The sequence below is a fragment of the Lygodium microphyllum genome, chromosome 5 (genome assembly GCF_053477565.2).
Source record: "Lygodium microphyllum isolate KBCC chromosome 5, Lygodium_microphyllum_v1.1.10, whole genome shotgun sequence".
Classification (NCBI taxonomy): domain Eukaryota; kingdom Viridiplantae; phylum Streptophyta; class Polypodiopsida; order Schizaeales; family Lygodiaceae; genus Lygodium; species Lygodium microphyllum.
Genome location: NC_141139.1, coordinates 132,541,061 through 132,552,248, shown reverse-complemented (window position 1 = coordinate 132,552,248; position 11,188 = coordinate 132,541,061). Strand labels below are relative to the sequence as shown.

The window sequence follows — 11,188 nt, the reverse complement described above, 5'->3', positions numbered from 1 at the left end:
CTACTTGATGAATTTGAGAGCATATCTCTTTAGCTGATTCCGCACTATTGTAATCTGTTTGCGGATTCCTTAGCTAATTTTGCTTATGAAGAGAACCTCTTTTTCAATTGTGGTCCTAGTCTGGATGTTACTATTGATAATGAGACAAGACCTGGTCATTTGTGGGGAATGTTATTAGACCACGCGTTATATGGCAGGCGATGGTTGATATGGGTAATGCAAAGAGTAGCCGAGACCCATCTACCACTATTATCTTGGACCCATAGGTTGATCAGAAGACATGTTATGTGTATGCCTCTTGCTACATATGTAGGAGGTATGTGCCATAATTTGATGCATTTAGTTTAGGACTGAGAGCCCTATTTTTTCCCCTTGAAATGGAGCATATTTGTGTATATCTGCCTTCTTCCAAGGAGGGATCTCTACGAGCTAGCTGTTTGTTCCATTCGGCCAAGAGGGCCAGTTGCTTTAAGTATTAATGTCTGATTTCTTTAGGCCAAGAGGGCCAGTTAGTTTGCAGTGACATGTGCTATTTCTTTAGGCCAAGAGGACCCTATCTCTATTTGGTGCAGGTACATTTAATGCTTTGTTGTTTTAGTGATTGCACCATACAAGTTGACGAAGTCGCTGGAGGGAGCCTTTGCTACGAAGAAGCTTCTTGTGGCCATTCCAGGTGGCTTCGTCCCCCTTTCGAGTCTTTTCCCTTAAGCAATTAATAATATATGTGCGGGTGAGGGTTACTTTCTTTTGTTTGTTGGGGATCGGCAATCAAGGCATGAAGTCCCATGTTTAGGTTAGGTATGTCTGGGGGAGGTTTGAGTAGTCATTGCCTCCTACAAGGCATTATCAGGCATTGAACAACCTGTTTTAGATGGGAGTTCTAGTGAGACCATGTTCTGCTAACCTGCTAGGTGGCCGTTCTAGGAGTTCGTGTTAGTTGTGAGGCAGCTAGAGAAGCCTACTAAAAAAAATGATGGAAAGAGACAAAACCCTACAGATCTGAAAGACAATATATGAATATACGGAGGTGTGTAAAAAGGGGTTTGACCCCTATAAAAATAGAAAAGGAAAGAAAGAAAAATCCTTGAGCTATTGTTTATCACCTTGTGAAGGCCTGGTAGGTTCCTCGAGACGAGTAAGACCCGGGGCCAATGCCTTGTCTTCCTTGGGGTGACATCTTGCCATAAAATAAAGAAAATAAAAGAAAGTTAGAGCGAAAATAAAAGTGAGCGTTAGAAAAGGATTAAGTGTCTCCTTGCGAGGGCTTGGTAGGTTCTTGGGTACCGCGACAAGACTTGAGGCCGATGCCCTGTTCTCCTTGGGTCACTATGCTCAGCTTCCTCCTTTTTACATGCCCGAGTATGGCAAAATAAAAACCTACAAGAAGAGTAATGTGCTCAAAGAAAATATTTATTGATCAAGCTATAGGAGTCCTCGCCTAGTAGGAGCTCCTAGTTGAGTTGTCCTTAGTTAGGTAGGTAGTTCAGACCACCACTTATGATGACCTCTTTGATAGTTCTTTTTAGCTTGGTTGTGTTGGAGCAGTTGGTTAGTGACTAGCTTCGGGCCTTCTATCAGAATATGCTAGGCCTACTCCTCATGGATTCCATGCCTTGGTTTTGTCAGGGGATAGGGTATGAGCTGTGATGTGTTATGTTGTGTATTTTTTTGTATCAACTTGATGCTTGTTTTTGTTGTTTATGTGCAGATCTATTCGTGGGATTCGACGGGCTGAGTCACCCTATCCAGTGGTTGCCAATGAGATGATTTTTGATGCCGAGAAGTCCTTAAAAATAGCCAAAAATTATGAATATCAATGGAAAAATAGACTTCGTCGAAGGCGGTGGTGACAATCAGTACAATTTTAAGCGGCAAGTCCCTAAAGCACTAGTACTTATTTTCATGGAAATCAAACCGTGGCGGATGGCCGAGCTGGAGTTTTCCTAGATGTAAAATGGCGTCAAGAATCCAACGCAAGTCTCAGATCTCCATTCCGAGGTCGTTTGATCCCCCATTTAATCCCCACAAGGTTCGGCGTTGTAAAGCAGCTACTGGATCTGGAAGCTGAGAAGAGCATGACAAGGCCCAGCTTTGTAGATTTCAATGCCACGGAGCCACCTATCCAGAAGTGTGAATGCAAATCAATTTGATCGGAAGTATGAATGCAAAGTGCATGAACTAGATAATTAGGTATTTAGCTTAAAGCTCTAATTAAAGAGCTTAAGGCCACAAAAGGCCACGATATGAAACGATTGGGGGGGCGGGGGGGAGGGGGTGGCGTCAGCTTTTTGCGCCCCCTTTTTTCTCCCCTCATGATGCATTTTCTAATCGGTAGAGTGAAGAGGAATGCTCCTGGGCCTGGAATGCTTCTATCCTTCACCCTCCATTGCCACAAACAGATCAAGAAATGATGCACTGAGTGAAGAGATCAAAAACCAGTCTTTCTCACTCCTCCCTCTCTCTCCTGCATAGAGGCTTCGTGTGCAAGGAATCAAGGAGAGGGGGCTGTGATCGGATTGCTTCAAGAAGAGGAGGCTAAGGAAAGAGGTTCAGCATTGAAGAATGGTTACTGGTCGGTCTGTGAGCTGCTCAGAATAATCATTAAAAAACCCGCAACACGCAAGACACGCGGTATCCTTCAATTTTACAAGGAATTTTTTTTGTTTTGTTGTTTCATGGTCCAAATGTTGTTCATATGCAATGAAAATTTTTTTGAACCTTTTTTACATCATGATTGAGGGCTGTAACTACAGAAATGCAAAATCCATGATGATTTAGAGCCATCATTAATTCTTTAAAACCTATAAAATGTCATTTTTAATGGAAATTAGTGGTTTTTTCGATTTTGAGTTAGAGAAAAAGGATGGAAATGGAATAAAATCAAAGAAAATGTTAAGTTTCAATCAAAATGATAAGCCAATACAAATAAATCAGAAAAATCCTATTTTCCATGAATAATAAATAAAAATAGCAAAAATAGAGAAAATTGGGATTTTCACGCTTTAAAAATAGAAAAATAAGATTTATATACATGAATGTTTGGCAAGGTTAAAGCATGAGGTCAAGCCTTAGTTTGGCCTTGCCTTTTGTGTTATAGTCCGTGTTTATCACTTTTTTACGTACAAAAATGATACAAAACAACCATTTACACCTGTGCATTGTAGCAACACCTAAATGGCGAGGGGGGGACGAAATTTGTGCGTCGATCTAATTGTTGAAAAGATACAAATTTTGATTTCCCTCTTTGTGCATAGCATTTAGGGATTGTTCCATAATTAAATATAGGTGACTAGTAGCACGGAGGTTCCGGTGCTAGTCCCTAAAGCAATGCAGCACGTAATGCTTAGTTAAAATTCATGAAAGGGGTGTTTTCCACACCTCACATAGCTGGTTTTTTAATCATAAAATGGTTGTGCACGATTGTCAAACACCTTGCATTAAGCATATCATGTGGTATCTCCTGGAATGCATTGCACTTGTTTGGAAAACTTTGACCAACACTGAGAGGACAGGAAACCTAAGCTGTAGGATTAGATGGGTTCTTCCGTTGGGGAAAGTCTTGAGAGGAAAATTAAAATCTCCTGGAACGCTGAATTATGAAAGAGTGGAGTTTGTGCAAATGTCATATGTGTTAGCGATTCATCTTGGGGCTAATCCCCGAAGTGTAGGAGAGTCGTAGTGGAGCTGCGGCAATCAGCCGAGAGGTGCTTCCCGATGTGTGTATTACGAGGCATTATGCCTATATGTTATGGGATCTCCCTTGAGGAGAAGGAAAAGTGAATGTTGGAGTACATATTGGATATAAATGCAAAATTGTCATAAGCATTTAGTGCAAAGTGAGTTTTAGACGCTCCTAGCCCGCGAGGCCCTGTGGTGGGGTTGTCTGTCATATGTAGGAGGTCTAGTTAGTGCCATAGCCAGTGTCGGCCCATTTTAGGTCCCATCATCGCTCCAGTACCTTATCAATATTTTCCATCATGACATTTCGAACTTGACTAATTTCCCCTTTCATCTGGTTTATTCTTTCTGCATTGGGATCATTCGAGAAATACTCCATTTGTTGATTCAGCACTCTTGAGAACTCATCATTCATAGCATAGGAAAGTGTTGTTGATGTAGTTCACCCATATGCTTTCATGAATCGTGCAAGCACATCTTCCAAAAAAGCAAAAGGAATGCGTATTCCAAATGCATCATTCGCCATGCATAGGAATTTCAATCATTTTGCCTTCATCACATGAAATATGTACCGATCCTGCGAGAAAGAGACATGGCTATTTGCAACTCCAAGTATCTTGTCAAGAATCTGCCTAGCCACAGTATTGGCATTCGAGGGGCTTGCACTGTATTTAGCAAGCACAACAAGGCCTCGTGCATCCACGGAGTATCGGATTGCCATTAACTTCAATTCCAAAGCCACTGCTCTAATACCATATCAAAAGATGTGGGATCTATAGCATGGCTATGGCAGATGGAAGATGAAGATTGAGATCATGATGATATAGACAAAGACTTGACCTATTACGCAAGTGAATAAGATTCCAAGATGGAAGCTTGGACTCATAAAAGCAGTCTTGTGTATAATACTAAAAATGATCAAGACACTAACTAAAAAGGTAAAGCATCATGATATTGCATTCATCATATATGAAAAAGTTGTACTCAAGTACAATGCTTTATAGTTGCTTGATGAGTATAAGTTTTCCTACTGTGCATATGGAATTCTAGTCATGAGCCCTCACTGCTCCTTACAAAGAGACTGAAGTAGGTGTGATTGCAAACATCTCAACACCCCTCCTCAATCACAACTAGAAGTACAAAACATATAGAGGCTTTAGTGAAAGCAACACCTACAAAGTGTGGGCACACCATAAACATGGCAAAACACTAGAGGTTGTCTCGCAGAAAAGGCTAGGTGTGGCTACCACAAACATGATGGTAATCCAAAGGTTGTAACAAGGGCCTCACAAAGTATAGAGAGGATTTAGTACAAGGCTACGTGAGGACTTTACAAGTTTATGTCCAAAGCATTAGGGCTAGGCAATACAAGGTTGAAAAAATCTAGTAAAAATTTGGGTCAAGGACCATCACACCCTTGCAGTTTTTACTATTTCTTTTGACATAGATTTTTAATTCATTGCAAGTCTTCTTGTTGGTGTAGTCTAGCTTGCTCTTTTTGATCTTGTACTTGTTCTTCACTTTGCTTGCAGCTTCAGTGTCCACCACTTTGATCTTTTGGTCCTCTTCTTCTAGGTTCTCCTGGTCTTCTTTAACATTGACTTTTCTTGCATTAGTTTCATTAGTCTTCATGTCCAAGGTAACATCACAATAAAGAATAGCCAAAACAACATAGATGACTATCAAAAGTAGAATGACCAAGGAAAACCCAACTTTGACATTCCTCCACCACATTGCACTTTGTAATTGGCGTGTTTGTTTTCTAAAGTGAAATGCTCTATCTTGAATATATGATGTTTTATCAAACAATAGTTCCAACCTATCACTTCGCTCCAATACCTTGTCAATATTTTCTATCATGACATTTCGAACCTGACTAGTTTCCCCTTTCATCCGATTTATTCTATCTACATTGAGATCATTCAAGAAATACTCCATTTGTTTATTCAGCACTCTTGAGAACTCATCATTCATAGCATAGGAAAGTGTTGTTGATGAAGTTCGCCCATATGCTTTCATGAATCGTGAATGCACATCTTCCAAAAAAGTGAAAGGAATGTGTCTTCCAAATGTATCATTCGCCATGCATAGGAATGACAATCCTTTTGCCTCATCACATGAAATATGTATTGATCATGCAAGAAAGCGACATGGCTATCTGCGACTCCAAGTATCTTGTCAAGAATTTTCCTAGCCACAGTATTGGCATTTGAGGGGGTTGCACTATATTGAGCAAGCACAACACGGCCTCGTGCATCCATGGAGTATCGGATTTCCATTGACCTCAATTCCAAAGCCATTGCTCTGATACCATGTCAAAAGATGTGGGATCTAGAGCATGGCTATGGTAGATGGAAGATGAAGATTGAGATCATGATGACATAGACAAAGACTTGACTTGTTTCATAAGTGAATTAGGTTCCAATATTGTGGAATGTCCAAAGAAAAGGAAGATCCACAGTATTCGCTTGGACCTTCCTTTTCTTTGGAGCCATTGTTTAGCTTGGGCTTTCTTCAACAGATGCGTGCACAGACTATTATGGAAGCTTTCTCACGCGGTCTCTGCCTATCACACACATCTCTTGCAAGGTAGTTACTGGCCTGGAATGCAAAAAATTTCTACAAAGCAATGCAAAATTTCTAGCACTATGATGGTCCTCATGCACTCTTGGGTGAGTAGTACCTGATATCCATAGGAAAAATAGACTTGGAGGAAAGGTGTGTGAAGGGTCACTATGATAGGGATTCTTTGGAAGCTTCCAGAAGTTTATTCTCTCTCTCTCTCTTTCACTACCTATTTTTTGACAGGGGAAAGAAAGTATCGATTCATTCCAAGGGGGTCTTTATAGGGAGGAGGAGGAGTAGTATGGGGTGTGATGGAGCCCCTCTCCTCACCCTTCACTTGGGTGGACCAAAACGGTTGTCGTCATGCTAGTCCATTGCTGAGTTAGGGGAGAGACAGTGGGGGGCAAGGGAGGGAGGTGGCACATGTGTGCCCCTCCTCCCCATCGTCACCATTGTTGACAAGGGGGGAAGTTAAAAAAATTCAAATAGTTTCAATTATTTTTTGGGGATCCTATGGGACATGAAAAGGGGGGGTTATTACAGTGCTATCCTCATTCGTTGGTTGTATTGTGTGACAAGTCATTGCACTGTCAGCCTTCGTTCTTGATCTTCCATTTCCCCCCTTAGCTTCTGCTGCTCTTCTTGTGCTGAGCCAGCCTCTTGGGTTAATATTTCCACCTCTCTTTTGTACCTGTGAGCTCTTTCCTCCCTCAACTCCTCCAATTCTTATGTGGCTTTAGTGATTTTCTCCATTTCAACTTGCAGATCTTCATAGAGCCCCAGAATCTCTTCATTGTGCCATCGCAGGCATTTTATGGCCTCGGTTTCTTTGTCCAATTGCACCTGCCAATCAGCTTCTATCTCTTCTTTAGCTTGTAGCTGCTCCTTCAGCTCATTAACTTCCCTGTGGACCATGGCTATTTGGTATGTTTTCTCCAACTGGGATTCAGTCATGCCCTCTTTTTTGGCTTCTAGCTCTGCTACTACAAATTTTTTCTCCTCCTTGGCTTTCTCTAGTTGAGAGAGAAGCTCCTTGACATATTCATTGTATTCTCCAGGTGGCCTCTCTGTTGCAGGAACGGAGGTTGTGGAGGCTGCCACCTTTTGCCTCTTCAAGTCTTGCCTTGATCGGCATCTACCTGCAGTCGGCCTTTTGATTCCTACCAGAGGGGTTCCTTCTCCTGCTCCTTGGCTCACTTCTTTATTCATGAAGTATTGGACCCAAGCCATTACATTGGTGGCATCCACCTAGGTCGTAGAACTAGGTGTCAACATGCGGTGGTGGTGGTGGGCACCAGGGGAGTAAGAGTGGGGGGGATTGGGGCCTTGCCCTTGCCTTCTTGCACCACAGGTGGCACAAAATCTGGCATATGGGTGCTTGAGCTTGGTCCTTCATCTTTAAGTAGGCTTGTGGGTTTCCGCTCATCCTTGCCTTCTTGCACCACAGGTGGCACAAACTCTGGCATGTGGGTGCTTGAGCTTGGTCCTTCATCTTTAAGTAGGCTTGTGGGTTTCTGCTCGTCCTGCCTAGAGACTGCTTCTCAATGGACCTGCACGTTGCGAGGGCCATGTCTTCCTCCTCCTTTCTTCTCAACTCCTCCTCCTCCTCTTCTTGCTTTCTCCTTCTTTCCTCCTCGTTCTTTTTGGACTCCTTGCGAGCCTTTTACAAGTCTGCTTTCTCTTTTTTCCTCCTCTCCTCTTCTACTTTTCTTTGTGCAATTTTCTTCTTCGTCTTCTTAGCCTTTCTCGACTAGTCTGCTCTTCTTGTTCCTTGTTTTCTTCTTCCTCACTCAATGTCCTTTCGCCAAACTATGCCTCTTGTTCCTGGTGAGGTGGCAACCTACTTGGTGTTTCATCCACTCCTCCTCCTTCTTCTTGCCCTTGCCCCAAGGCTTCCTTGATGATGGCAATAAGGACCCCATCGAATCCAATGGTTGAGGCCTTTGAAGATGAAGCTTTCCTTTTAGCCTTGGTGGTAGAGGATTCTCCTCCTGCGGACTGTCCTCCCATTGCCAAAGCCTTTTCCAAGGTCTCAATGGCCTTCCTCACAAAACCGTTGAGGTTCACCTCATCTAGAGACCATGCTGCAATGCTGTCTAATAGGGAGACATTAATGTGGCTCATGATGGTGTTGTACCTATGACTAGAAAACAACATGTGTACCATCTTGGCTTGGAGTTGGACTTTGGGATTTGGAATATCTGCCAAGTTGATGCCATCATTGGTGTGGACCTTCACCTTGTCCGTTCCTAGCAAGGCATATACGTCTCTCTTCAGCTTCCTCTCTACTTTGTTTGTCAAGCCTAATGCTTTTTCCACCAACTCTGAGGTCAATTCAATCTACACCCGACGAGTTTCCTCTCCCTCATACACAATTATGGTGCCATGGTTCCTGTGGAAAGTCTGCAAAAACTTTTCACAATGAATGTAGTCTACCCCCTAGCCTACTGCTTCCATGTATTTTTGCAAATTGCATTGCTCAATGATTTGCCTCATAGCCTGATCACATCTTCTAGGTTGAAGATATACCAAAAAACTAAAACTGATTGAAGGCTCGTGTTTCCATCGAAAGACCGTATTTTGCATATTCTTCTTCTGAAAAAGGCAATTTGTCAGCCTTTTCTTGGCCTACCATGATGGGTGCTTGTCATGAAGCTATATTCGCCATTAGTGTTATTCAGAATAGTCACAAGCAAAAGGAAACAACTACATATTTGCTGAACTGAATTGCTCGAGTGCAGAAGTTGCTTCCAATTAGTTTATTGATTTCAAATTCTATTGACCTTTTCCGCACTCACAAGTTGTTTCATCCTACCATTGAGGTTTCCAATGTGTGCCTTTCTTTATTGTTTTCCTTATGCATTTGGTTTGATTTACCTTACCCTTACCTTACCCCCTCTCCCTTGGAATTGAGAAGAATCCTTCCTAGGATTTAAGGCTAGAGTGTAGAGGGCGTTTTGCACATGGGTATAGTGCTTTACTTTCGCATGAGCCAAGCATAGAAGTTTGGAAGTTTGGATTATATTCCATGTAAGCATACCGGGCCATGTCCAAAGGTCGGATGCCGAGCTCGGTGATGTAAGTAAGGACATCAAGCAAGAAGTCACTCGAGTCCATGCATCTAGCAATGTGCAGTTCCTCCTCACTGAGGATGCAATCTAAGTAGGGGTGTCCCTGAATATGTTCTTCCATGGGTCAGTCATGAATGGTCATTAATACCCTATAAGAGGTTGGAGCAACATAAGTTTGGTTGTACTCCAATGTTTTGATTGCACATCATTGCTCGGCATTTGACATGACCTAACATCCCTCGAGCTCCCATTGGAGGCAAAGAGTGTACCATTTTTTCAAGAAAGGGGAGTTGTTGGCTGCAAGCTGTTTCAAGTCTTCTATCTCTTGATCGTTGGCATAAGCTGTGCGCTTGTCATATGAGGTAATGAGGCATTGTTGTTGTGCTTGTTTGCGAGGAACCTCAATGGCAATCAGCTTTGCAGCTGCCTCAAAATCCTTGACAAACACAAATTTTGATTCTTCCCAAGAACAAGGAAGATTTCATACTTTCGTCGCTATAGGTTCGTTCAAGAGTCCCAAGTCTAAGTGGTCATAGCTTTTGGCAAGGGACATGAAAGTCATGTCTAAGTGTCTAAGGCAAGCAACCAAGTCATCCCTCCTATTTTCAGCTAAGTCTGTGGCCAAGGTTATAATTGATCCTTGCTTATAAGAGGGTCTAAGACTAGTAAGTGGTTGAGGTTTGAGAGAACTAGATAGTTCAGCAGCTAATGGTTGTAGCTTGGTTTGCTCCTTAGGTTGTAGCTTGGCCTCATGTTCGATGGGTTTGGTTGTAGTTGTGGTTGTCGTGCTACTAGATGCTTTTTGAGGTTTTAGGGGCATTATCAGCACTAGATTTAGGTGGTTTGTTAGTAGCAGGCTACGATTTTGGGTGATAGATTGGTTTAGGCCATGTTGGTCTAGGCTTTGGAGGTTCTATGGACTTGGTGGCCCGATTCTCTTGTGGCTCAAGTGTCTTTGGCTCAATTTTTTTTGTGGCTAAGCTCAAGGGTCGCGTTTGAGTAGGAAATTTGGTTTTTTTGGCTTTAGGTAGCCAAATCTAGGTGTTACCCTTATAGTAGCCTTGCACTTGTTATAAGGTCTTGGGGACCCATTGCGGCTTGACCGTACGCCGATGTTTGTGGTTTCGTCTTGGCCTCCTAGGTCTTAAGTGTGGGTCCTTAGGTTTACAAGGGCGTGGTGTCTACTTCTAGGTGGTAGTCCTTGATATTTAGGTACCCATTTAAACTGGGGTTCATGGGCTTCAGTGATGGGTTTAGTTGGTTGCTGGCGCACTGAGGCTTGGCAGGTTGTGCTGAGTCACAACCCCCCTCCCTAGACTTGACGGTGGGGTTCTCTACAAGTGGCTTTGCAAACTTGGAAGGATTCTCACCTCCCTCGCTGAAAGCTGTAACTATACAAATGTTGCCCATGGCTAGGTGGATACATTGCGACGCGTAGTTGACATTACAAAAAGCTTGCTTCTTAAAGGTTCATCCTAACAGCAACTCCATGCCTGCATATTTAGTGTTGGGAAACACATAAAAAATCATTGGCATGCTTTCGGTCTCAATAGAAATTGCAACCTTGCACTTTTCCAAAAGTGTGTATGATCAGCCTCCATATGGGCTGAGCTTAGTGTTAGTGGGCTATAACTGCAGTTTGCCAATTTGGGTCCAATGGTCATGAGTTAAGACATTAAAGTCAACTCCCTCATCAATCAATGCATTGATGGTGCATGTGTGCTTGGCAGTGATCGTTATGCCTAGGTAAGCTTGTTCAGTGATAGTGGCTACTCGTACTTAGATAGGGGATGCTAGCATTTTGAGGCTCATGAAATAGATCTGTAGCAGGGAAGTACTTCTTTATGAAACTACCATTGAAGAAGCCTATGCCT

At 42.6% G+C, this 11,188-nt stretch overlaps 1 pseudogene; it reads right to left on the bottom strand.

Moving 5' to 3' along the window:
- Positions 1–4,219: 4,219 nt before the first annotated feature.
- Positions 4,220–5,957, bottom strand: LOC148036421 (vesicle-associated membrane protein 711 pseudogene; annotated as a pseudogene).
- Positions 5,958–11,188: the final 5,231 nt, after the last annotated feature.